Source organism: Pezoporus wallicus, unplaced genomic scaffold, assembly GCF_028554395.1.
Source record: "Pezoporus wallicus isolate ANWC-B61680 ecotype Strahan unplaced genomic scaffold, APGP_CSIRO_Pwel_v1 contig_8108, whole genome shotgun sequence".
In the NCBI taxonomy this organism is placed as follows: Eukaryota; Metazoa; Chordata; class Aves; order Psittaciformes; family Psittacidae; genus Pezoporus; species Pezoporus wallicus.
Window position 1 is genome coordinate 2,200,240 of NW_026638088.1, and position 23,504 is coordinate 2,223,743.

Below are 23,504 nucleotides of genomic sequence, written 5' to 3' on the forward strand. Positions count from 1 at the left end.
TAAACCATAGAGCAGATGGCTAAGGATGCATTGGCTGGATAAGCCAGACAACTGCACCAGCGGATTGAAATGTAATTACACCCATGAATATTATTTGAAAGAGTAACCGATAGTTGTGAAAGTCGTGTTTCTCTTGAAGCACAGGGTGAAGCCAAGGTATGAAGGGACAAATAGTGCCAGGAGGAGGATAATCCTGCGCTGGTTTGGGTTGGAAGGGACCTTAAAGCTCATCCAATTCCAACATCCTGCAGGACACCTTCCACTAGAGCAGCTTGCTCCAAGCCCCTGTGTCCAACCTGGCCTTGGATACTGCCAGGGATGGGGCAGCCACAGCTTCTCTGAGCACCCTGTGCCAGCGCCTCAGAACCCTCACAGAGAAGAATTTCTGCCTTATGTCTAATCCCAGTCTACCCTGTTTAAGTTTAAATTCATTACCTCTTTTTCTGTCACTACACCTGCCTTGAGTTCTGTAGCTGGAGGCTGCAGCTTCCCAGGCTGAGAGTGATGACAGGACTGGCTGGGGACTCTTCTCCAAGGAGAATGTTCCTATGGTGTCACCCAAGCTGGAAAGAAAAAAGGAGTAGCTATTGCAAGAGATAACACTTTGTAGTAAAAAAGTGTGCAAAGAAGTAGAAAAACTGCTTGTTAGGTCAATTTAATTCTTGATTATGATTGCTGTAGTTGTTTCTGAAGTCCTTGCTAAAGGAATTTGTCCGTAAGTGTGGTGGAGGTCATCAAACTTATGGTCCAAGCCCTTGACTTTCTTCATTCTTGGTGTTACGCTATCCTCCAACTCATTGAGGAGCCATCTTTAATCTAACATGTCTGTGCAGGTCCTTCAAAGTAAAATGTGCTTGTGTTGAATGGTAGAAGCCTTTCTTTCAAAGCAAAGCAGGGGAGGGCAGGACCTGAAGGACTTGTGTCTGCACCGTGGTGAGGATCAGGAACTGATCTTCAGGTGCATGCGGCAGGTGGCTGGGATAGTGAATGCTGCATCCCTGGCACGGGTCAAGGCCAGGTTGTATGAAGCCTTGGGTGACATGGTCTAGTGTGAGGTGTCCCTGCCTATGACAGGAGGCTGGAACTGGGTGGTCTTAAGGTCCTTTCCAGCCCAAACCAGTCTACGATTCTATGTTCTACGGTGAACATATGGGAAAAGGGAACTGGGTGATCTTGCACAGGTCTGCACGGTGTGTGCTCGCTCACAGAGTCAAGTGTATGTGGAGTCCTTGCAGCACTCCAGTGATTCTGAATTGCTTGACGTTGTGGGAGCACTCCAAGCTCGGTCTCTTTGAAACTCAAGAGCATCAGTGTTATCTGAAGCACAGCTTCGGTATAAACTCAGGGCAAACAGCATCCTCGCCTCCGGGTTCCGAACACCAGGATGTGTTGTTACACATAGTAAGCACACAGGGCGGGGGCAGACAGAGGAATCAGTGGAGGCAGGAGAGCCCAGCAGCCCTGAATGCACTTTCCCACTAACACTGAGAAGCAACAAAATAAGATTTCAGGCCATGAATGTCCCGTCATTGAGAAAGGGGAGTTTAGAAATAGCCTCAAAGATAAAGGAGGGCATTTATCCCCACGATTGTTTGGCAGAAAAAGCGATTTACATAGTCTGCTGATGGTCAATCAGGAGCATGCTACAAGGGGCCTGCTGGTTGTCTCAGACAGAGCTGACGGTTTTACTGGTTGAGTTTTGTTTCAACTTAATGAAGTAAGTACTTTGCCTGCGCTCAGGCGCTGACGGGGAAGGTTTGTAAACTCCTTGCCTTTGTTGGGGTGACTGAAGTATTTTTTTCTTCCTTTGAACCAGCCATTTTTGTTTCTCTGCCATAGACAAAGGGTACGTTTACTGTAAAAAAAAAAAAGTAAGAAGACAAAAAAAAAAGAAGAAAAAGGCTGTAAACCTGGTTTGCATCTTGAGTCCTGAAAAGACCATTTTCTAATGCAGGAGAAGAGGAGAGCCTTAGAAAAGGCAGGAGGCAGGGATGGAGGGTGAGGGGGTGGGGAGCTGGAGATTTATGGCCCTTTGAAGGAGAGTTTTTCTGCAGAGCATCCTGCCCGGGTGCTGCGGGCTGAGGCGGCGGCTGGACCGGGGCTGGGACCTGCACCTCATGGAAGACCCAGTGGGAGCAAAGCTGGAAGTGGAGGTCCTGCCACCTCCATCCCACCTCCAGTATGGTTTTGGAGCCAATAACCTGGACCTCCTGGTGTCAGTGAGATTACAGCCACCTCTGCTGATGCGGATGTTTAGCTTGAAATCATCACACGACCTGAGGTTTTTGAGGTTGGGTTTTTTTGTGTCTTGATGTGGAAACGGCTGTTGCTGTTTGATACCAGCCTGCTCACAACAGCCTGCCCGTGCTCAAAGAGAGAGGGATGCATCGGCAGCCCGAATCCTGCCCAGCAATACAATAATAATTGAAGATATTTAAAAATGTATGTATCTTCCATCTTTCCCATATGGGCTCCTTAGGCAACATGACCTTATGTGGCCATTATCTGACCTCTCTTACACTTGGATTACTCGGTACAAAGTAAATTTATGGTTGTTTATTCTCTCCTCCTATCAGCTATTAGTGCCTAATCATATGGTCTATCGATCAAGTGATTAATCGCCTGCCTAAAGAGGCAGCAGGTCCCGGGGAATGCTGCACTGCACCAGCCTGAACTTCAACCTCTTATACAAACCGGCAGAGTAAAGGCATTAGTCACTGCCTGAAGATCGGGGTTGGTATGCCGCGGGAACGCCGGGAGGTAAAGCCTCCGGCTTTCTTCAGCAGCCCACTTTGTATTTCCCTTTCTTAATGGATGAAACTCCACCTAGCTGAGCGGGCATACAGTTGTAAATGGGATGATTTCCAATGCATCCTATAAATAATGATCAAAGAGGAAAATATGTGGGCCTTATTACAACAGTGCCCGCTAGTGCTGCTATAATTAAGGGTCTGTCAGTATTTCTATTATAAACCCTTATTTTCAAGGGTTTATAACTCGGCCATAAAATTTTGCTCTGGCTGAGACTTGGCATAAAACGTCCCAGCATGTGACCAGTTTTTCTTGTTACCAAATTGTTAAAAAACTAGCACTCAGCCCCGTTGTAGTTCTAACAACATCCCCGCACCTTTGTGTTTCAGAACTGCTCTTACTTCTTAAACAAGCAGCTTACTATTAAAATGAAATTAGCATTCAAAAATCAAAAGTGTGCACCGAGCCCCTCTGCTCTTTATTTTAACTCAGCCTTAGAACGACAAAGCCGCAAGCCAGGCTCTTTCCTTCCCTTGGGATTGTTTAGCAGGAATTGTTGTTTTGATTGTTTTGCTGTTCCAGTGAGGCGCTGGCACAGGGTGCCCAGAGAAGCTGTGGCTGCCCCATCCCTGGCAGTGTCCAAGGCCAGGTTGGACACAGGGGCTTGGAGCAAGCTGCTCTAGTGGAAGGTGTCCCTGCCCGTGGCAGGGAGTTGGAACTGGATGAGCTTTAAGGTCCCTTCCAACCCAACCCAGTCTGGGATTCTGTGATTCTGTTCCTTTCTGTGTGTTTTTGAGTTGATGGCATCCACTCTGTTGCCATCAGCCCCCATCTTGGGGCTGCCAGTTCCATGGCAGGTACGTGCTTAAAGCAGCAGTTATTAAAACCAGTGGGTTGATTTCAACCATCAGTGGTTCTGTATAAGTCCAGAGTAACTGTAACCAGAGGACATGGGTGCTTAGTATGCTTCCACTTGGCCAGAGTGCTGAACTACCTTAAGTGGATTTATTCATCTCTCAGTGATCCATGCACATTAACTCCTGCTAATGAGAACTATGGCTTTGTTGAAGGGTGGAATCTGGTGTTCACTTTGAATGAAACTGGGGGAATTTCACTCTAAAAAGACATGCTAATTTTGAAAAATGTGATGTTGTCATACCTGTGCCTCCCTGGCTTCAGCAGGAGCACATTCCATTTCCAGAAACGTGTCCTTGATGTGTTAGCAAAGGACAGCAAGTTGGCTCCAAAAGATGCAGCCACTTAAAAACATTGATTCTCCCAGGACAACACGCCAAAATGCAAAAATAAATTAAACATAAGCAGATGCTGTGCCTCCTTTCCATTTTTGGCTAGCACATCCCATTATGGGACTACTAGTGGGACACCTGAGGATGACTGACATTTACTCAAACTTAAGGCCTTATTGCACTGCCCTGGCAGAAGTCAGAAGGATCCAGGTTTATGCTGGTGTTAAATCTGAATGTTTCCCTGGCTTCTTAAGGCACGTGTTGCATCAAGGTGTTTTTTTTTCTTCAGTGCCAGTTTGGTACTATTTCTCTTTTTTTACTATTTATTAACATCAGTTTAGATTTTCCAAAGGAGCACAAGGGAAACAGGGACCCAGCTCCTATGGAAAATCCAAACCTCAACAAAACCCCTGGAGTTCCTATACCCTGGCAGGGCTCCCATGCTCCATTTCCAGAAAAATCATTGAGCTGAGGCTAAGAATGCTCATCTCGTGCCTGTTGAGTGTATTGTCTGAATATAAACAGTGATTCTGGAGCAGGGAAAGAGCCTGCGTCTGAAATGGGTTTACACTGGCTAAGAACTTGGGCTTCCACACTCAGCTTCTGACACTACTTGAAAGTAAACACTGAGCTGAACTATGTGGTGATTTAAAGGGTGGTTTAAGATGTGGTTACCAGGCAGTTGCTCTTAGTCTCGCAAGGTTTGATGTTTTCCTTAAGGTTCCAGGTAGCCAAAGATTTCCATGTGCATCTCAGCACATAGAAATAAAAAGCGAGCAGAAGAAAAAAAGAGGGAAGCTTGAGTTTATGACTCTTGAGAGAAGCCTGAAAATGTTTCTTGTCTTCACTTTAATGGTTCAGAAAGCAGAAGGCAAAGAGAAAAAAAGGAGTTTGAAAATGACATGATTTTTGAGATGTGACATATGCTTTTCCTGGGCTCCGGGTTGGCAGGAGGAGTTGCATGGTGGATGCAGCCCCGCCAGAAAGCAGGTGCTGGAGCCGAAACCAGCCGCGCTTCCTCCTTTTCAGCAGAGTCGGATCCATCCAGTCGCTTTTCCTTACTCCTGTGCCTCCTTGTGCACATTTGCTGCAGGTTTGTGCAGAAGATACAAGAAATAGTTCTGGTATGTGCCCTAAAAGTATCACATTGCTTGAACATTGGTTGAGATGAGAACCCTGAGGCTACGGGTGGGCTAATGCTGTTACCCTGTGTTGACTCGGCGTACGTAGGGTTGTGTGTTGTAGAGCTGCAGGAGGGCCAAAAAATCTTGGGACAGAAATAAACGCATCTGCTGGGCAACCCGAAACGCTCACTTTTATGTGTGGCAGGCCAGAACGTGTGGGTGAGCAGTTTCCAGGATGACGGTGGTGGCCTGGGTGCTCCTCCAGCTTGGCACAGCATGGAGTTGGATGGGAAGCTGGGTTCCCAGGGAACACCAAACAGGCTGTGCCAGCTACCACGGGGTCATTTCTTCTCCAGACGGGGGTTTGGCTGATGTAGCAGCACGTGTGTATCCTTCAACACACTGTGCCTAAGCTGGAGGGGCTCCACAGTGATGGTCCTTGAAACCTTTTGTCCCTTTCCTCCAGGTCTTCAGGACTCTTCATCAGGGACTGTAGTGATAGGACAAGGGGTAATGGGTTCAGACTTAAACAGGAGAGATTGAGATGAGCTCTTAGGCAGAATTTCTTGCCTGTGAAGGTGCTGAGGCCCTGGCACAGGGTGCCCAGAGAAGCTGTGGCTGCCCCATCCCTGGCAGTGTTCAAGGCCAGGTTGGACACAGGGGCTTGGAGCAAGCTGCTCTAGTGGAAGGTGTCCCTGCGTGTGGCAGGGGTTGGAACTGGGTGAGCTTTAAGGTCCCTTCCAACTGAAACCAGCCTGGGATTCTATAATTCTATCCATCTAGTGTCACCAAAGGCCATTCCTCCTCGAGGACAAAGCAGGACTTCCTCTTTGTCCCTTTCCTCCCCCCTAAGAGTGTTACTTATTTAACTGCAAAGAAGGGACAGCTCTTCTGCGCTGCACATTTTTGGGTGGCGTGGCTGGGAAGAGCTGACATCCTTATCCATGTGGGCTTGTGCAAAGGAGCACAGAGGGCAGAGTCTCAGCGGGTGCAAATTGCTCTTGCACAGTCATCGGGGGAGTTTTGTGGATTTATACCAGGCTGGGAATTCCACCCTCTTTCCAGCCCCCAGTTCTGGAAATGCTTTTCTCATTGTGTGAAAAGGGAGCTAAAGATTTTACCAATTGCAAATCTGGCCCCTTAAATATGATACTTTTAAAAGTTCAGCAAAATCTAGGGGCTGGGGGCAGGCGGGGGGGTCGGTGTTCCTTATCGAGTTGAGGAATGGTGGGGTAGCAGCAATTTCTTCATCACAGTTCGTCTGGGTACCATTGGAAGCAGAATTTGTCAGTTCTGAAGTGCACAGATTAGAAAGGAATGTGGAATTTGGAAACGTGGCAGCTTGTAGCACTGTATGGTTTAAATTAAACCTTTTTTTTGGAAAGCAGAATCGCTGTAGGCCACATTTAGGGGGAAAGCAACAGCAGAGAGGGCTGGCTGTGGTTTTTGCTTTGCTGTGTAACTGGTCCACTTTCCCTTGTTTTAACACAGATATTTTTTTTTCTAAAAGAGAGAGGGAGAAAAAATATGCCTTTGGACTCCTTCCGCCCAACCACACAGCTTCTTTGCTGACCACAAAGAGGAAGCTTGGGGTAGCAGCCATAGGATTAATACCCACTGTCTCTTAACCCAACAGGGTGTGAAAACATTTTATGAAGTCTTTGTTTTTCCTCTTTTCCCCCCTTTTCAGATGGAGAGTGTGGCCGGATTTAGACATCTCGAAACAAGCACATGGTTGCCTTGCATTGTGTTCTTCAGAGCGGGGGGGTCTAAACCACCTTGGTCAGATCTGTCGTTTAAAATCTCATTGCCCCCATCCCTGGAGCTTTTTGCCTTTGCAGATCACCAACAACTTTGTTGGTGTCGCTGAAACGACAGGAGATATAAAAGTGGGTCTGCTGCGAGAGCTCTGAGTGTAGATCTTGATCAGTTGGAATATAATTGTTCTTAATGAAATGGAGACGCCTAGCTCTTAACTGAACAGCCTTTTCTTCTTTAGAAATAATAAGATTAAGATTATGGATTCTATTAATCATTTGATCAGCTTTATTCATTCATCTTATTTCCTTTACATGCAAAAAAGCCCTACTCTCTCCGTGCCTTTATCTTTTAAGATGATGACATTTCCATATTTCCCGGTGCTGTAATGTCCTGGGCGTAATATACAGATTGCTCCACTCCGATATTGTAAACTGACTATTTCCATGTGCTAAGTACTCTCGGTGATGAAGATCTTAATAATGTAATTAACTAAACTGTGTCTTTATGCTCTTCCTCCTGCCTCCCTTCCCTGCCACGGCCTCCCGGCCGGCTCGCTTACCACAAATGGCATCAGCCGCCGGGACGTGCCTTGTGTTTTGTGACCCCGGTGACAAGGAGGTGTCACATAGCACAGAGCAGAGAGGTTCATGCGCCTCAGAGTCAAAAGTGGGATTCAGATGACCCGTGCATTAAGGGAATCTGCTTCCTTGGCGTTCTGCAGGAAAGATGCTGAAAGCAGGAGTTTCGAAATGCTGAGGGGAATTATTGGGAGAGGAATTTGTTCCTTCGCAGCGTAGTGACAGCATTGTTATTCCTTGCTTGGATGTGCTGTTGGGAAGGTTTTATTTTGTTGTCATTAGAGAAATCTCTCTGTTGTTATAACGCTTCCTATGTGTGAAGAAATACAGACATAATGTGTATCTAGTCCATTAAAACACTCTTTGGGAGCCTCCACCTGTGGCACAGCCTCTCTGTACTGCCAATATTTTGCTGAGTACTGTTGGTAATTCCTCTCCTTCTGCATTACACAGATTAGTAGTTACAGAGGGTTTAACACACCCCCCCCCCCCCCCCAAAAAAAAAAAAAAAAGAGTAGCAGTGGTAGGTTCTCTATAACTTCTGTTAGCTGAGCTGGAGAAGTTGCATCGCGTCTTGATCTGTTTCATCTTGGTAGAATTATACTGTAACTAATTGAATCCATTGATCAATGTCTTGTTTTTTTCCATCTTCTTCTCAGAGGATTCATTTCATAGTGTTCCGTACATCAGTCAAGAAAATGGCTGCAGTGGAATTACCAGGGTTGATAATAAAGGTAATTTAGCCCAGCTGAAATTATTTTTTATGTATCTAAGTAGGGTAACGCATTCACATGTGCTGCCTTAAATCTAGTGATGGAATACCTGCAAGGACTAGACTGCAGGATCCTGAAATAACTCTTCTTGATGACCACGGAAAGTAAGAGTAGGTGACCAAAGGACCTTTTGCAGCCTGACAATGATCATGCAATTATCAAGCCATGTTAATTTGATCAAAGAACTGGCCCGGAGCAGCGTAAATAACCTCTGTTTTGTGCACTTCATGGAACAGGGAGTATTTTTGGATTAGATAGCAAGTGCTTAACAAGCAGGAATAGCAGTAAGCGTCAGGAGAAGCTGTGTGTGTGTGTAGCCGGTGGTTAGAAGTCTCCTGTGATTCAGGTTAGAAATAGGAGCCAAATCTGGCCTCGGTCAGGAGGGTTTTACCGTGGATGTCTGGTGGCGGCATTTAGTCCTTACTAAGTAACAGTTTGGAAAGGGATTCTCCTACTAGATTAGGGTTGGTCTTGTCAGTAATACGCAAGACAGGATGTCAGGAGATCTGAGCTGAGGTCTGCCACAGATTTCCAGTACGATTTAGGTCAAGTTATCTAATCTCGCCTGCTGACACAGTTTCACCCCAAGACAAGGTGACAGGAGAGTTTGTAAAACGTTTACTTAACAAAGAGGCATTTTTACTCTCTCATTCTCACCCAGGTCAAGGGCTGAAGGCAAGAGCACAACCATCTTCTGCTGACAAAGCCACATGCATGCTTCTTGCTCTTGCTCCTGCCTGAATTCAGTCCTGTGGGGCCAGTGGGCAGGGTGGCCACATCCAGCCCTCTGAGGTAACCAATTCCTCTGGTCAGTGGAGTTCGATCCCAAAAGGAGGTATCCCTGCTTGCAGTCTCTCCCTGGCAGCAGAGCAACAGCTTCTGGAGCTGCTGAGCTGCCTACAAGCACACATGCCCTTTGCCTAGATCAGCACTTTTTTTGGACAATGTACAGTATTTGCAAATGGGAACTGACAATGGAAGAAATACAGCAGAGTGAAGGGTTTAATATAAAATATTTATACAGTAAAGATCTTTCATCTTTTGTCAGTCACAGGGTAGGGAAGTGAGGAATGTATTGGGAGTACATTACCAAGAGTATGTTATAAATTAAAATCTCAAATTGAATAATACTGGCTGCTAATGTGCGCAGCGTTGGAAATGAGTCACTTCTGAATCAATGTAATTTACTGTGCCAGCTGAAAGATATTTACAAAAGAAGGTACCTTCTTCTTGTTTTTTTTTACTTAGATTTTATTCAACACTTACGGATAGCCTGTGCTGTCAACACCAACTAATTTGTCACGGAGAGAAAGTCACAGCCGTTAATACAGAGCTGTTTCAAAAGCCCTTAGGAAACAGAAAGGTGGCCTTTGGGCCACATGAGTGGTCAAACAGTTTATACTCACTGTTTCCTCTCAAATTTAGTACTGGTAATTAGTAGTGCAGCAATTTTGCAGAGATTAGTTAGTAGGAGGGAGCACTCTGTCTATTTTCTTGTAGAACTATTGAGTACAAAAATAACTGTTTCTGCTGCGTCCTCCCAGCCCATGTCCTTCAGTGTATGTAAGCTTTTATTTGGGCACTGTAACCTCAGCAAAGTGTTTGGTCCCATGGCCATCAGATGGTTCCCATCATTTCAGCAGGTTGGTCTTGGAGGTGGTATTACATAGTTGAGGCCAATATAGGGTTTATTACCTTGGAACACCCAACTTTTCAGGTGCAAAGTGGTACATCCACAAAGTGGGACTTGGCAAAGTGTAGATTTTGAAAGCTTGTTAGCCAAATGCTGTGCATGAGTTGGTGTCCTCTTATATCTAAAAACCATTTTAGCAGTATAATTAGTCCTGGTACAGTGCTCTACTCGTGTTTGAATGGCTTCTGGTTCCTGGTGAGGGTGGCTGCCACTATTTAAGACAATTGTCACTGCACAGACCATTTGGTTACATATAGCTAACATGACATAAGATAACCATACATTGGGAATGGTGGGTCAAATATCCAGGCACATAAAATGTAATGAAGGAGAGATGAATGGAAGAAAGCAGGTTTCAAACCCAGTCTAAATTCAGATTTCTGCTTCTTTCCTCCTTCTGCCATTGATTTTTGCCACCTTGTCAAGCAAAGAAGGATGCTCTGGGAATTTCTGTCCTAGTCTGAGCTATGTCAGATTCTTATTCCATTTCGTTTTTGCCACAGACTCTCTGATCCAGGCAAATATTTTGTGCTTAGGTTCACCTCATCTAACTTTGTCTGCTTTAAACTCAGGTGCTTGGTCTAAGATGGTTGTCTAGGCTGGTTTTGTTGCTCGGTGGAATGGGAGAGGCACCCCCGAGGGCATTTCAGCCCAGCAAAATCCTTTCACAACTGCCTGCCTCTCACTGTCGACTCCAGAAAGAGCAGAGGCACCTCGCTTTGAGATGTGCCCAACCATTAGACAGCCACATTTAGGTGAGACAAATCTCGCCTTCAGTCTCTCTGCCCTTTAGTGTTTTATCAGTGCAATAGAAATAGTTTCAGATAGAGATGGTGGGAGTAAGTAGACTGAAAGGGGAGGGATATATATATATAAAGACTGATGGAACTTTCCTCTCCCTTTACTTATCGAACATATGTAAAGGTAACTGCAGACACTACCAAATCAGTTGTAACTGTGGAGATGCAGGTGATCTTCTGATGGATTCATGGACAGGCTTCTATACATAATAAAATATGTATTAAGGTCATATTCTAGCAGAGCAGTAGGGAAACTGGAGTATTCTTATGTCATACTTTTTTGGTAGCAATGCTTCTGCTGGGTTGCATCACTGTCTGTAAATTTTATTGATTATAATTAAGTCAGTCTGCGTTGTCTCTAAGAACCTACATGGGTTTAAAAATCAATACTCCTCATATTCATCAGGGGAACCAGTTTGAAAAGGGATTATAGTGGGAATAAGCAATGCATTTATAGCTCTGAGTTTGTGTTTACAAACCATTAAATGTTGGCCTTCTCGACAGTCCTCATTTAGGGGTCGGAAATGTTTTTTTCCCCATCTTTTATCCCATGAACAATAAGGAAAATTCTCCTTCCGTGGTTACCTGCCCTAGCTTGCACCTCCTGGCTGGAGCTTTGCTTTCTTAGTGAGCTTTCATGGGCATGGAGAAAGCCTTGGACAAGCAGGAACGTGAGCAGACATACTAAACCCAGCAGTGAACCCACTGAAGTTCTCTCAACTGGGTCACTTCTATGGCAGCATCCTGTTGTCTTAAAGGGGTTTATCAGTTATCTCACTTGGCTTGTTTTGCTACCCAGAAAATATTGCAGTTACAGTTATTGGACGCTCTAACAACCATGGAAAGCCAGAACAAAGAGAAAATGCTAAGGGTACCTGTTACTATTGATTTATGGTTGAAGATTAAGGCCAGATTGCCCTCTCCTTATTTCTTTAACAACCTGGTCCATAGATAGGCTTCCTCTGAGTCAATAGGTTCCTTATGTAGGTGTTATTTACTGAGGATAATGTTATCACAGTCTGGTGCACTAAATATGTATAACTCACCTTAGGGAGAAGATGTGAAAGATCTTTGATGATATGAAAGGTGTGAACACTAAGGAGAGTGAAGGATAATTTAGGTTGGGACTTGGGAGTACAACTAAAAACCATCCCATCAAAAAATACAGTAGATATGGAGTCCTTCCCAGGAGGAAATTTAAGTGTCCTTTAGTTTGAGTCTCTTGAAAGCAGGAGAAAGGAGTGAAATTCTCTTTGTAGGCATTGATCTGTGGACAAAGAAGTGGGTTGGGTGATCTTAGCAAGCTTTACTACCTTTGTGTTTTGTGCAGTGCTTTGATTCATATTTGATTTGGCCTATAATTGATCCACATAATGCACAACGTATTGCACCACTGATGCTGGCTTACTATTTCCATACTGTGCCTTAGTACATACTAGTGGGGACTTTACTAGATTTGATTCAATTTATTGTATCAACGATTTCAGTTTTAACGGCTCTCTAGCGTGGTAATGGAATGGCACAGAACAAGGCATCCTCTTAGCTTGTGAAACCTTGCAGGATCCCAGGGGAGTGAGATTCATGCATGGCTCCTAACTATGTTTGAGAAGCTGGTGGTTGGAACATTTAGGCATCCATCCACATCCCCAAAATAACCATAGGAAAACTGGCATTTAAGTGTCCGTATGAAAAGACCACAAAGGAAAGACCAAGGGAAACTGGGCTTAAGTAGGAGTCAGAGTGGTTTCGAGATCACATAGCAAACCAACTTTCTCATCCTAGGCACTTTCTTCTACATCATTGACATTTTGATTGTGTCTTAATGCAGGGAAGCTTAAAAAGTAACTGCCTGAGCTTTGGGTTTTGTGCAGAGCCATCTGATACTGCTCACTACTAATAAATGCACACATATGCATGCATACATACAGTAGAAGGAGGTGGATATTGCTGAAGAAACCAAAAGAATCCCATGTGAAATAATAGAGCTTTTCTTTTTCTGGATTCCAGCCTAGGCAGCTGTAAAGGTCTGGTCAGAGCTGGCTTTGGGCAGTGGCAAAACCTGCAGGCTGGGCTTTAAAAAGCACACAAGGAGTCGCGAGAAATGTTCTTCAGCTGCAGTTCTTTGGCTAGAAACCACTGTCCCAGGCTAGGATGGCCTGGAAATTTCTCAGGAAGATTTGAAGGGACCTGAATAGCCAAGCTTACCTCAGGCCATTGACAATGGAAGGTCTGGTGGTGTCTGCCATGCCAGCATTTTCCAGTGTACGCGCTCAGCTGTAATGATTCATGAGAAAAGAAGTTTAACTGTGGTCAGTAGTTGAGAATATGTCTTTGTATTCTCTTATCAATGTTTTTCATTTGTAGCAGGACTTGGCTTGTTTGTTAATATGAAGTTCTCCATTTATTTGGAAAACAAGGTTTGACTTATCGCATTGTTTGGCAGGAGAGAAGAAATGCAACCCCCCTAAAGCCCGGGAACAAGTAGAAGGAAAAGTTAAGTTTCAGGGAAAGTTGCTTGGTCAGTGGGAATTGGCACACTGAAGTAAGCAAATCAGTGTCCACATCTTGTTTGCATCAAAGGCAAGATGATGGTGAAGAGACTTAACCTGACTGGTAACTCAGCAAGATGCAAGACAGTTTTACGCCTCAGAAATGTTTTAAACCACAAGTATTTTGCTAGGACATTTAAAAATATCACAGCCTTGCTCACTGTGAAAAGTAAGATACCCATCATTTGTCTTAAACTAGCGATTGCAAAGTTCACAAGCTGCTGTGCAACGTTGATTCAGTTGTACTACCTGGTGTAGTACCAGCTAATACCGATGAGTTATTGAAATCACTGAGTTGTTCATGTGACTCTTGCAGACAGCACTTAGATTTTTTAAAACATGATCTGCCACAACATGACGTGGCATCATTCCCGTTTTACCGGGGGAGAAAGGGCAATGCTAGTTGGAATCTGCATCGTGTGCAAAACTGATGCTAGGACCCACATCTCTTTAATCATAAACAATTCTCTTTTAAACTCTTCCCATTGACTTTAATAGGGCCAGGGTTTGATTCCAAGTGTTTATTCTTTATTCCAAGCTCAAAGATGCGTATTTTTAATCTGAATTTGAATATATGTTTCATGGCTTATTCATGCTCTGAAATACTTCTTGGCAGAGTCACCTAGATTGTGCAAAATGAGGCTTCTTTTAATGCAGAAATATTAAACAATGTGTGCCGGAGCACAGAAAGCTATTTGGACACAGGAAAGAACTATAAACATAGATTTGATTGTGATTGAACCCAAAATAGTGGTGTTAAATTCAGGTCTGGTTCAGACACTAAAAAAAATAATCTGCATTTTCCAAACTACGAGGATAAAATCAATCTGCAAAAGTATTTTAAGTTTGTAATAAAAATATCATTGACAAAGTAAAGTGAAAATAATAAAGTATATTTAAAATTACTTGGAGGTGTTCTTGAAAATTTATGACCTCTTTCCAATTGGAGCTTATTTAGCTGAAAAAGCCGTTTAAGAGCCTGTATGTAGTCATTTTTGTGCCTTGCAAGAAATGAGCCACAGGGCAAATGTTAACTTGTCTATTCAGAAACACAGGTACCTTTGATTAGACAGAATCTGTTGGGTTTTATTATTATATGTGAGCTGCAGTTATACAGTATTTATACTTTCTTACTACACAAATGACTGTGATCAAGCTCTCTAGTTTTACAGTGCAATGAATGGTTTAAGATCCGCAGGCTCTGCCCATACCAATGTATGACCAGATCCACATCCTTCCCCTCCTATGACCTCTGCTGCCAGCAGTCCTGCTAGAACATCATTCTGAGAACACCTTTTTTTGTGTCCCTTTTCCAAACACAAAATTAGGGGGCAGGAGCAACGGTTACAGTCAGCCACAGACTGGTTTGGATCTCAGATTAGAGCTCTGTAGCCAACAGGATACTGAAACTGATACCAAGACCTTGGGTCATCAATATTTTCCATTACCATAACTGCTGTTTAGCAATGTCTGGTTGATAGAAGGAGCGTGTGTGATTGAGGCCATGTTCATCTCTTTGCAAGAGAAAGAATTATGGCATTCATAGATTGGAAGAGAGTGGGTGATAAATAAAACTGAGGCTATCCAGAAAGCCCCAGGGAGCTTCCTCTCTGCAGAAAGAATAAGAAATTTATAGATGTCTAGAAATTACAGTTGAGCTTTTTGCCTTTTTTTTTTTTCTTTTTTTTTTTGTGTTAGCCTCTTTCAGTCATAAGACTAGAGTTCAATTATCAGCACAATAAATATTCCTGTGAATTGGCACTGTGTGTTGGCAGCAAATTTGTGCTTCTTAGAAAGGAAGGAACATTTAGAAAACAATAGTTTGCCATCAAACTCTATCCTAAAGTCAGAAAGTGTCAGAGCCCAAAACATGTGTGTTCTGGAGGACTCGAATACAGGCAGATTAATGCAAGTCTGCTTTTGAAAGAAGGTTCTTAAAATATGAACTATTCATCCTAAAACAATGCCCTGCATCTGTGTTGTTTTCAAAACAAAGCAAAACAGTTACTAAGAGGCTCTTTTTGCTGCTCTTAGCAAAAGGCTGCACAGTAGGACTATTACCTGCAAATCAATTTAATAGATCAATCATTATGCTGGAAATACCACTTGTAATCGTAAAGTCTGTCACCTAAGGTGAGTTCCGCTTGCCAGATGGGAAATGGGAGAGATTCTAGTTCCCCCCCCCCCCCCCCCCCCCCCCCCCCCATCTTATACCTTTTGGAGTGGTTGCTGGGCTTATTTAGAGTATTCCCTGGAAGGTCTCCTTGCTCTTCTAGTAGAGTACCGACTGGCTGAGGCTGGGCTTCTTCCCTGCTCCATCCTGGGCAGCAGATGAAGCCTGCTGATGAAATCAGAAGTTCCAAGAGAATTTAGAGTCCTGGAACGTTTTGATTCATTTCTCAACTGCTAGGCTTGGCAAATGCTAGAAGTTCATGTCTTCCCAAGTATAGTCCATTGACTGACCCATATTGACTTGTTTTCAGCACTGTTCCTGTTTGGCATTAAATTTCTAGATCTGTAAGCAGTTTCTCTTAATTTAAGAGAGACATGACTGTTCTGGGCTCAAGAAGGTCTGACAAGAGGGAGTAGAAGTCATCCCGACTGTACACCTTTGGCCAAGGGGACTGTAATTCTTGGATCCAGCTAACACAGGCTATTTTAAGAGAACAACTTGGCCTCTTTACAGTAAACTTCTTCGGGGGAGAGTTCATTGCACCTAGCAGGCCTCAGCCAGTCTGGATCAGCGTCTGACATTTGAACTCAATGCTCCTAACACATTTGTCAGCTATACATGCACGCAGCAAGATGCAAAATGCTTCAATAGCTTCACATTTCCAGGCAATTCAACAAAACCTGATTCATTAGAAGCTATACAGGTTAGACGCCCATATAGATGTGTTTATTTAATATTTCAGTGGCTCTGCGGGTGTTGGATGTTGCAGGAACACAACTGCGTTAGCACCATAGCCATGAGAGTGACTGCTGAAGTTAGAGGTACCCGCTGCAACAGGCTGGGGAGTATCAGAGTGGAATTTTACAAATGACAGTCTAGAGAGTTATAGTTGCTTAAAGAACAAGGCTGGAAAATTTGCAAAAATCTGTTTTCAATTATTGTAGTTTTTTTTTTTCTTTTGGGTTCGGCTTTAATTCCTCCAGGGGAATTTGAGCGCGGTACCTTAGTTGTTGCTTTGTAATCCTGCGTTCCTGTTGCTTTATTAAATACCTGGAGTTATAATCTTGTTTATGAAATCATTATTATCTCTCCAGTTGCAAATTGCAGCATTACGTAGAGGAGTGATTATGGCATGAGGCATGGAAAAATCGGATATGCAAATGGAGCAAGTTAAGCATAATGATGGTTCAGTCCCATACTGGGTGAAAAAACCATCACTTTGCTTTTCAGTTGAAGTATTCAGGTTTATATCAACTTGCAAACTGACCCCATTGTTTTTATATAAATGCTCCAACTGCCTAAAACAAAACAAACAAAAAAGAAGAGAAAACAAAAACAAACTGTCCCAGAAAATATATTATAAAAATAGATTTACTCCTATAAATAGAATTGTTTTACTGTGGTTCCAGAGCAGAAAACTGCATCTTTAGAAACCGTAGATGCTGAAGTCTAAGCACTTTTGTTACATACCATTTAAAGGCAGAATTCTTTTAAAGAGTCATCAACTTCTGATTTTGAGTGTGCAGCATTAAGTAAGAAGTGAAAACTACCATATATGTGTACTTTTTAAATGGAGGTTACTTTGCAGAAGTAAAAACTTCATAAAATGAAAACTGTTTAATCCTTTGGGTAACTACCTTGCTGCCTAGAGTGTTGCCGTGTGATATTCTCACCCAGAGGCAGTGCAGCTGAGCTGGCCTTATCCCGGAGTCTCCCTGCCCGCCCTGCATGCATTCCCATCTAATCCAAGGAGCAGGCAACCTCATTTTGAGACCGTCTTTTTCTTCTCCTGCCTTGTTTTTAAGTGTAGCTTTAATGTCAGGTTGCTTTGGACTCTTTTCTGTCTAGAAGGGAAATAGGGGAATATAAACAATGAATGGATCTTATTTTCTTGCTAGCATCTTTCCCTGGCAGGGGTGTTAAAACCATGGCTTGTTTTCCCCGGCATTAAGAGGATTGTTGACCAGCTTTCAGAGTTGACAAGGTCACTTGAGGTACTGTGACGACAGGGCATTTAGGTACAGTAGTTGATCCTGTGTAATGTTAACCCAGGAAGCAGGGGGGAAACTGGGATGATCTTTCTCCTGATTTTTCTTGCCTAATTAAGGGTGTAGAAAAAGCAGACATTGCAACATAACAAAATGTAATTACAGAGATGTTGCCTGGCATGTGTCCACTAAGAAACTGCACCTCCCCCCCCCTTTGAAAATAAATATATTTGAGTTCCTTTCTGAGCAGTTCAAACCTTTGAACAACTCCAGTGCTTGTGCCTGTATCCTGAAGGATACAGCTGCATGCGTCAGGGAAGATGTGCAGAGTTTACATGCTGGCTTGCCCGGGATTTCGGCGCTGTGTGGAGTTCCCTCCGTCACTCGCTGGTGCCAGCATCCAGAAATATCGGGCAGGTTGGGCCAAGAGGAAGTCGGAGCTGCCCTGCTGAGGGAAGGAGACGTCTGGAATTTCTATTCCACCATTCACAGCCCTAAAAAGGGAATTTTTTCTTTTTTTTTTCTTTCCTTTCTAATGGTGCTCTGTCCCTGTTTTCTTTTTCTTGCTCTGTTGCCTGAGGGAGAGCCAGAAAAGTGTGATTTGGGGAAGTCAGTGGGGCCAGCAGATCCAGATGATGCTGGATGCTGACATGGAAGCAGCTGTGGCACTTGGTGCACTCACAGAACACCATAGCTGTTAATTCGATAAAATAGCTTTTCCAATTGAGATATCCATCCTGGGACAGCTGATCTTTTGTACTGCACAGCCCAATCATGTCTTTAAAGCAGCAGCAGCACCAGAACTTCCTGGAGGGTGCCCGCACTTCACTGAACAGTTTGGCAGCTACAGCATAGGCCTGAGGGATACTTTCAAATTTCCCTGTAATTAATGAGCACCTCTGCACTTATGGCAAATTACAGTGTCTGATGTAGAATGTTGACCTACAGCTGCCCCATGCCAAGTAGCCTATTTAGACCTATTTATTTCTAAATAGAGCCTGTAAATGATAACGGGAAACTTCACTATTGATTCATTTACTCCTAAATGCTTCCTCTTTCAGGTATTGAAGTTGAAATAATATTCCATAATCCTACACTTAGGCTGATCCTCAGATTTATTATACGTTTATTATGTGAAAATTCTCAAGCTATTTAACATTCCTGTAAAGCTAAAGAAATTAAGAGATGGAAAGGACTTGTTTGATCTTGCCTTGTTGATACATAGCATTTCCTATAGAGCACCGATTATCTGCTTTACTTCTGAATGTCCTATGCCATGAAAAACCTTCCAGTTCTCCAGAATGTTGGATTGCCAGGAGTTTCACTGACTTTTCCTACTGCTGTGCAACAATGCAGGCTCATGTGTAATCACTTCTTTGCTGTCACCGCTGTGCTTGTTTTGACATTATACTTCTGCATTTTTTTTCTGTCTCTGCATTTATTTGGTTTTCTCACTGTGTTTGTCCATTTTTCTGTAGTGAAATTCATTTTGTACTCAGACTACTTCCAAATCCTAGCACCTTTCTTTGTTTCTGTATTCTTCTGGTGCAGCAAACATGTGTTTCGTGGCTCTGCACAATTTTCATTCCTTTCCTATTTTTATTTTAACAAAGATTTTAAGTAAGATGGGACTCTCTTTCTGACTCTCCCCTTTCCTCAGAGTACTTTACTAAGTGAGTAGGTTCAGCTCGGGAGGTGATTGTTAGTAATTTTCATATGTTACAGCAAGTTTTCAACCCATACAATAACTTCAGAACCAAGTCAAAATACTGCTGTGCACGCAGAATTTTATGAGAGTTTGTACTAAGTACTTTGCCAGAATCTAAATATACAACTTCTATTGTTCTATTAATACTGTAATTCTACTTGATATACACCATAGATATATCTAGTTTGTCAAAAAATATCCACGCTAAACCAGTAATACTAATTGGTTCAGGCAGCTCAGTTGTCTCCTTTATATGCTTTGATTTTATTCTGTTCATTTTTTAATCTGTAAATATTAGTTTGGACTGTTACTGTCAGGATTTCTCGTCCCTTCTTTCTGGAAGATTTATATCACACTTGTCTATTTTTCCAGTATACAAATATCTCACCATTTCTCCATGAATTTCTAGAAATAATTATTTATGATTTGGAGGGCTTGTTAGATAATTTAGTAAGATATTTTGAACAATTAAGGACAGTAGGTTGTGGATAATAATTTTAAGCTTGATCAAAAGCCCATGGAAGCCAAGTCTTCCAAGGCTTCAACTACTGTATTAATTTTACGGAGATCTGACTCCCTTTCTTTGCTGCTGGCTTTTTGTCTCACTTTTCACATAGGGCAAGATCATGGGTTAAAATAGTGCAAATCAGCATAAGTCTGTTGAAGCCTACTGTACCTTTGGAGGAACCAGTCCCTTAGAGTTAGGTGCCTTCCTTTCCCCATATATGCTGCTGGGATAAAAACTACTTTCCTCACAGGAGTGTTTAAGGCTTAATTTTTTATAGCATATAAAGTGCTCAGAGATGTTCAGATGAGGGATGTTGTGAAAATGCAAAGTAGTATTATTGTTGATAAATTATTTAAAATATTGTGGTCCATTGAGAAAATACTAGTTTGTAGGCAGTGAAGTGGTTAATGCGATTGCATCTCTTACAGGTTTCACCAGATACACTCACTCACTTACAATGGATAATTGTTAGCTCTTGTTGTGCAGATGCTGTTGCAGATGGAGCCCTGTACCTGCATGCATAGCAAATGAATTAGACTGGCAATCCCCTTTATAAAGCATAAATATGTAATTTGTTCAGCTGTTGTAATTAAATATGTATGTGTGAAACAGCCACCATTCAGGTCATTAATGATGCGCCATGCCAAATTAGAGCTTACAGACAGTAATGTACATTGTTGTGCAATGAGGGAATTGCAAATAACATAGCTAAGCCTTTCCTAGTAAAGTGATGGATTCAGTGGCTTTAAAAGGAATATTTATATTTCCAGCATTTTGATTGCTTCAGTCTATATTTACATTGATGCTCAATGAAAAAGATACAATTGGATGAAATTTTTTCTGTATTTGTTTTATACTCTTTGAACATGATAGAATACCCATTAGGTACGTGTCACACAACATTTATTGGGTGTAACATTTCATACCCGTTGGTAATATGCTGAATATGTTGCTATGATCATTCTTAAATATATAGTCAATTAAGATCTGGTAAGTACCTTTTCTTCAGCATAATGTAGACAAACACCATATCAAAGCACTTGGACAATTTTAATGCTTTCCATGTATCTGCTTGTTAATCTTTGGACTTCAAAGATATGACTGCGGAAGGAACCCTCACTGTGGTAAACAATGTATATATTTCCATGGAAATTCACCTGATAAAATAATTGTAATGAATTAAGCTTGCCAGTCTGGTGGGTTTATTTGAAATGCATGATGACTTAAACATCAGGCTTTCTTTCTCCTGTCCCCATTCTTTGTTTCTTTCGTTATATTTACAAGAAAAAAAGGTAATTGTGCTTCAAAAAACCCCTTCCTTGAATCTTCTTGAAATAGCATAAAGTTAAGAGGCAGCTGGTTTTGCACAGCAGCTAACAAGCAGAAGGAAAAATCCTAACTCACTACACCTTAAATGCATCTCAAACCATCCTTCCTAAGCTTGTCTTCTTGTCTGTTTAAAATAGAAGAAGGTTTAGCATCCGTTTTGTTTTGACGGTTGGTTCCGAGTATACAAGAGCTAATCGTCTTGACCTTTCGGACAAACAGGGCAGCAGGAGGAAGCATCTCAGAGTTAATTCTGTCTTGTTCGCAGTGGGAACAGAACATTCCTCTGTGATCCTCTTTCACATGATTTGCTTGGGCCTCCTGGAAGCCCGTCCTGATACTATTAGCACTGGGCTTCTTAGGTCTAAAGGAGATCGATGGCCCTGACATCACCTACCGCTTATGGGCTGCCGTCAGGTTGGACTGGGCAAGCAGAGTTGTTAGGACTCAAATAAGAAAAATTCAGAAGAAACTTTCTGTATTAGTCATTAATTTTCAAATTTTCACCAAATTTTCTCCTGGACTTCCTCATTTAAGAAGAAAAGTGTGAAGAAAATGGGATTAGTTGATAGACCATTTGTGGGAATTTACAGTGAGTTTGCAACTCTTAAAACCCAGATTAAGGGAGTGATAGGAGTAAAGATTTTTTTCCCAGTTTAGAGCTATAGCAAACTCTGTGACTTTCTACATAACATCTAATTTAGTAGATATACTCTGTGACAGAAGTCAACTACTTCAGTGGCTTAAGTATGTATATTAAAGGCAACTCTAATAATCATTTGTATAACTCTCTTTGCATTTTAGTTTAATTATAATATGAATGTGTGCTTGCTTTTCTTGCATTTCTTCATTTATTCCTTCCTTAGTAACTCCACTTTGTTTCTTTGTTGGAGACACTTTCCCAAAGTACAGTTTTCTCTGTTTGCTCATAGTAAAGTCTGCCTGATTTACGGCACGAACGAGTCAGATGTGCAGGGTCTTGGCATGCTCACTTACTGCATTTTAACACTACGATTACTGGTGCATTGGGAAGCCATTTCAAGGATGACCGCAATGATAACAGCCCTGAGCACAGCCGGGCCTCCTGTTGGGTTCCCATAGTTTGTTTTTCCCTCTTAACCTTTCCTTTCTGTAGTGATTTTATGAATATTGAAGCTGCTGATTCATGAGTTGGGTTGGTTGGGTTTAGCTACCCTTATTTGTGAAGACTCCAAGTCATGGTTGGTTTGGAGGGTGGGAGAGGGGTGAGAAAACCTATTTTCGCATCCATTGAGCAGCGTTGCGTCACCAATACAGCGCTGTGTATTTCAAAGCCTATTAATTTTTGCTGCTGAAAGACATCGTGTGTGCGACCGCTTTCCTACCGCCTCTTTCCAGCGGAGGAGTAGCTGTCTGTGAGCTTTTGTGTGCGTGTGTCCGAGGCCAAGATACCGGCTCAACTTCAGGCACAAGTAACACAAACCAGGGGCCGGGCAGACAGAACTAACTGGCGGCACTGTGGACGTTCACTTAACAAAGGGTTAATGTGGCTGTGCGGAGGTGCTCCCCTCATGCCAGGGACCCTCATGCCAGGCTGTCAGTGCAGGCGAGGCCAGGATGGCATGCGTAATGAATTAACCATTTCCCGGGAAGGGCGGCAGGCGCAGGGTGGCGGCCGGCCAGGTACTTTGTGATAAGCGCCCGCGGGCCGGGCTGAGGCGAGCGTCTTGCTCGCTGGCAGTCGCTGCTTTGGCCAGTGCTGCAGTAAACACTTTCCCTTGGATGTTGGTTTTCTGTTGTGTCTGGCAGCCACAGAGGGCTGCTTGAACTTTAGCCAGAGGCAAATATTTATACATCAGAGCATGCAGTGTTCAATGGGTCCGGCCTGTGGCGTGCTTCGTGGCCGGAGAGCAGGCGTCCCTCTTCACTGGGACCATCTTGGGGGTCGTGGCCGCTGTGGTGGCAGCGGGAACATTGGGAGCCCTGTGAAAACATTGCCACGGCGGAGGGGCCATCCCGACCGGAGCCGTGCGCGCGCCTTCAGTTCCCGTTGGAAAGTTTACAGTTAATATTTTCCCTGGAACACTGTCAAGCCTTTTTTTTTTTTTTTTTTTTTTTTTCTTTTTTTTTTTTTTTTTGACAGTGAGTGTACGCTGAGCTGTGAAATTGAGACGTGGGGAGCGAGTTGCGAGAAATCTGTTTCTACTCAAATCTGTAAAGGTTTATAAAAACTTCCAGCAAGGGGGGGGGGGGGGGGAATAAAAAAGAAAGGAAAACCGAGGGGTGTAAAGGGGGGGGATATCAAGCGCAGGGGCTGTGGCTGCGGCCGAGGCTGGGCTCGCCTCGCCGGGCGCGCGGCAGGTCCGCCATTTTAAGAACGCAGCGAGGGGCGAAGCTCTCCGCTCCTTACATGGCGGCTGCCTCGGCTGCAGGGCCGGCCAATGGGGCGGGCGGTGCCAAGTCACGTGAGGTGCCACGACGGCACCGACAGCCATTTCCTCGCTGCTGCCTCACGAAACTCGGGTACCTCGGCCGAGCGCTTCACC

The 23,504-nt window shown here is 43.3% G+C and overlaps 1 protein-coding gene and 1 long non-coding RNA gene across 16 annotated transcripts in view; one reads left to right on the forward strand and one right to left on the reverse strand.

Annotated features, from left to right (window-relative positions):
* The window catches only part of NFIA (nuclear factor I A), a 359,817-nt gene that overhangs the window by 153,246 nt on the left and 183,067 nt on the right, over positions 1-23,504 (forward strand). The gene's annotated exons all lie outside the window — the stretch shown is intronic.
* LOC130599133 (uncharacterized) lies at positions 409-22,353 on the reverse strand. Its single transcript, XR_008972166.1, has 3 exons — positions 22,100-22,353; positions 12,933-12,996; positions 409-563 (listed from the first exon to the last, which is right to left on the reverse strand). It is a non-coding gene; the product is annotated as an uncharacterized LOC130599133 (long non-coding RNA).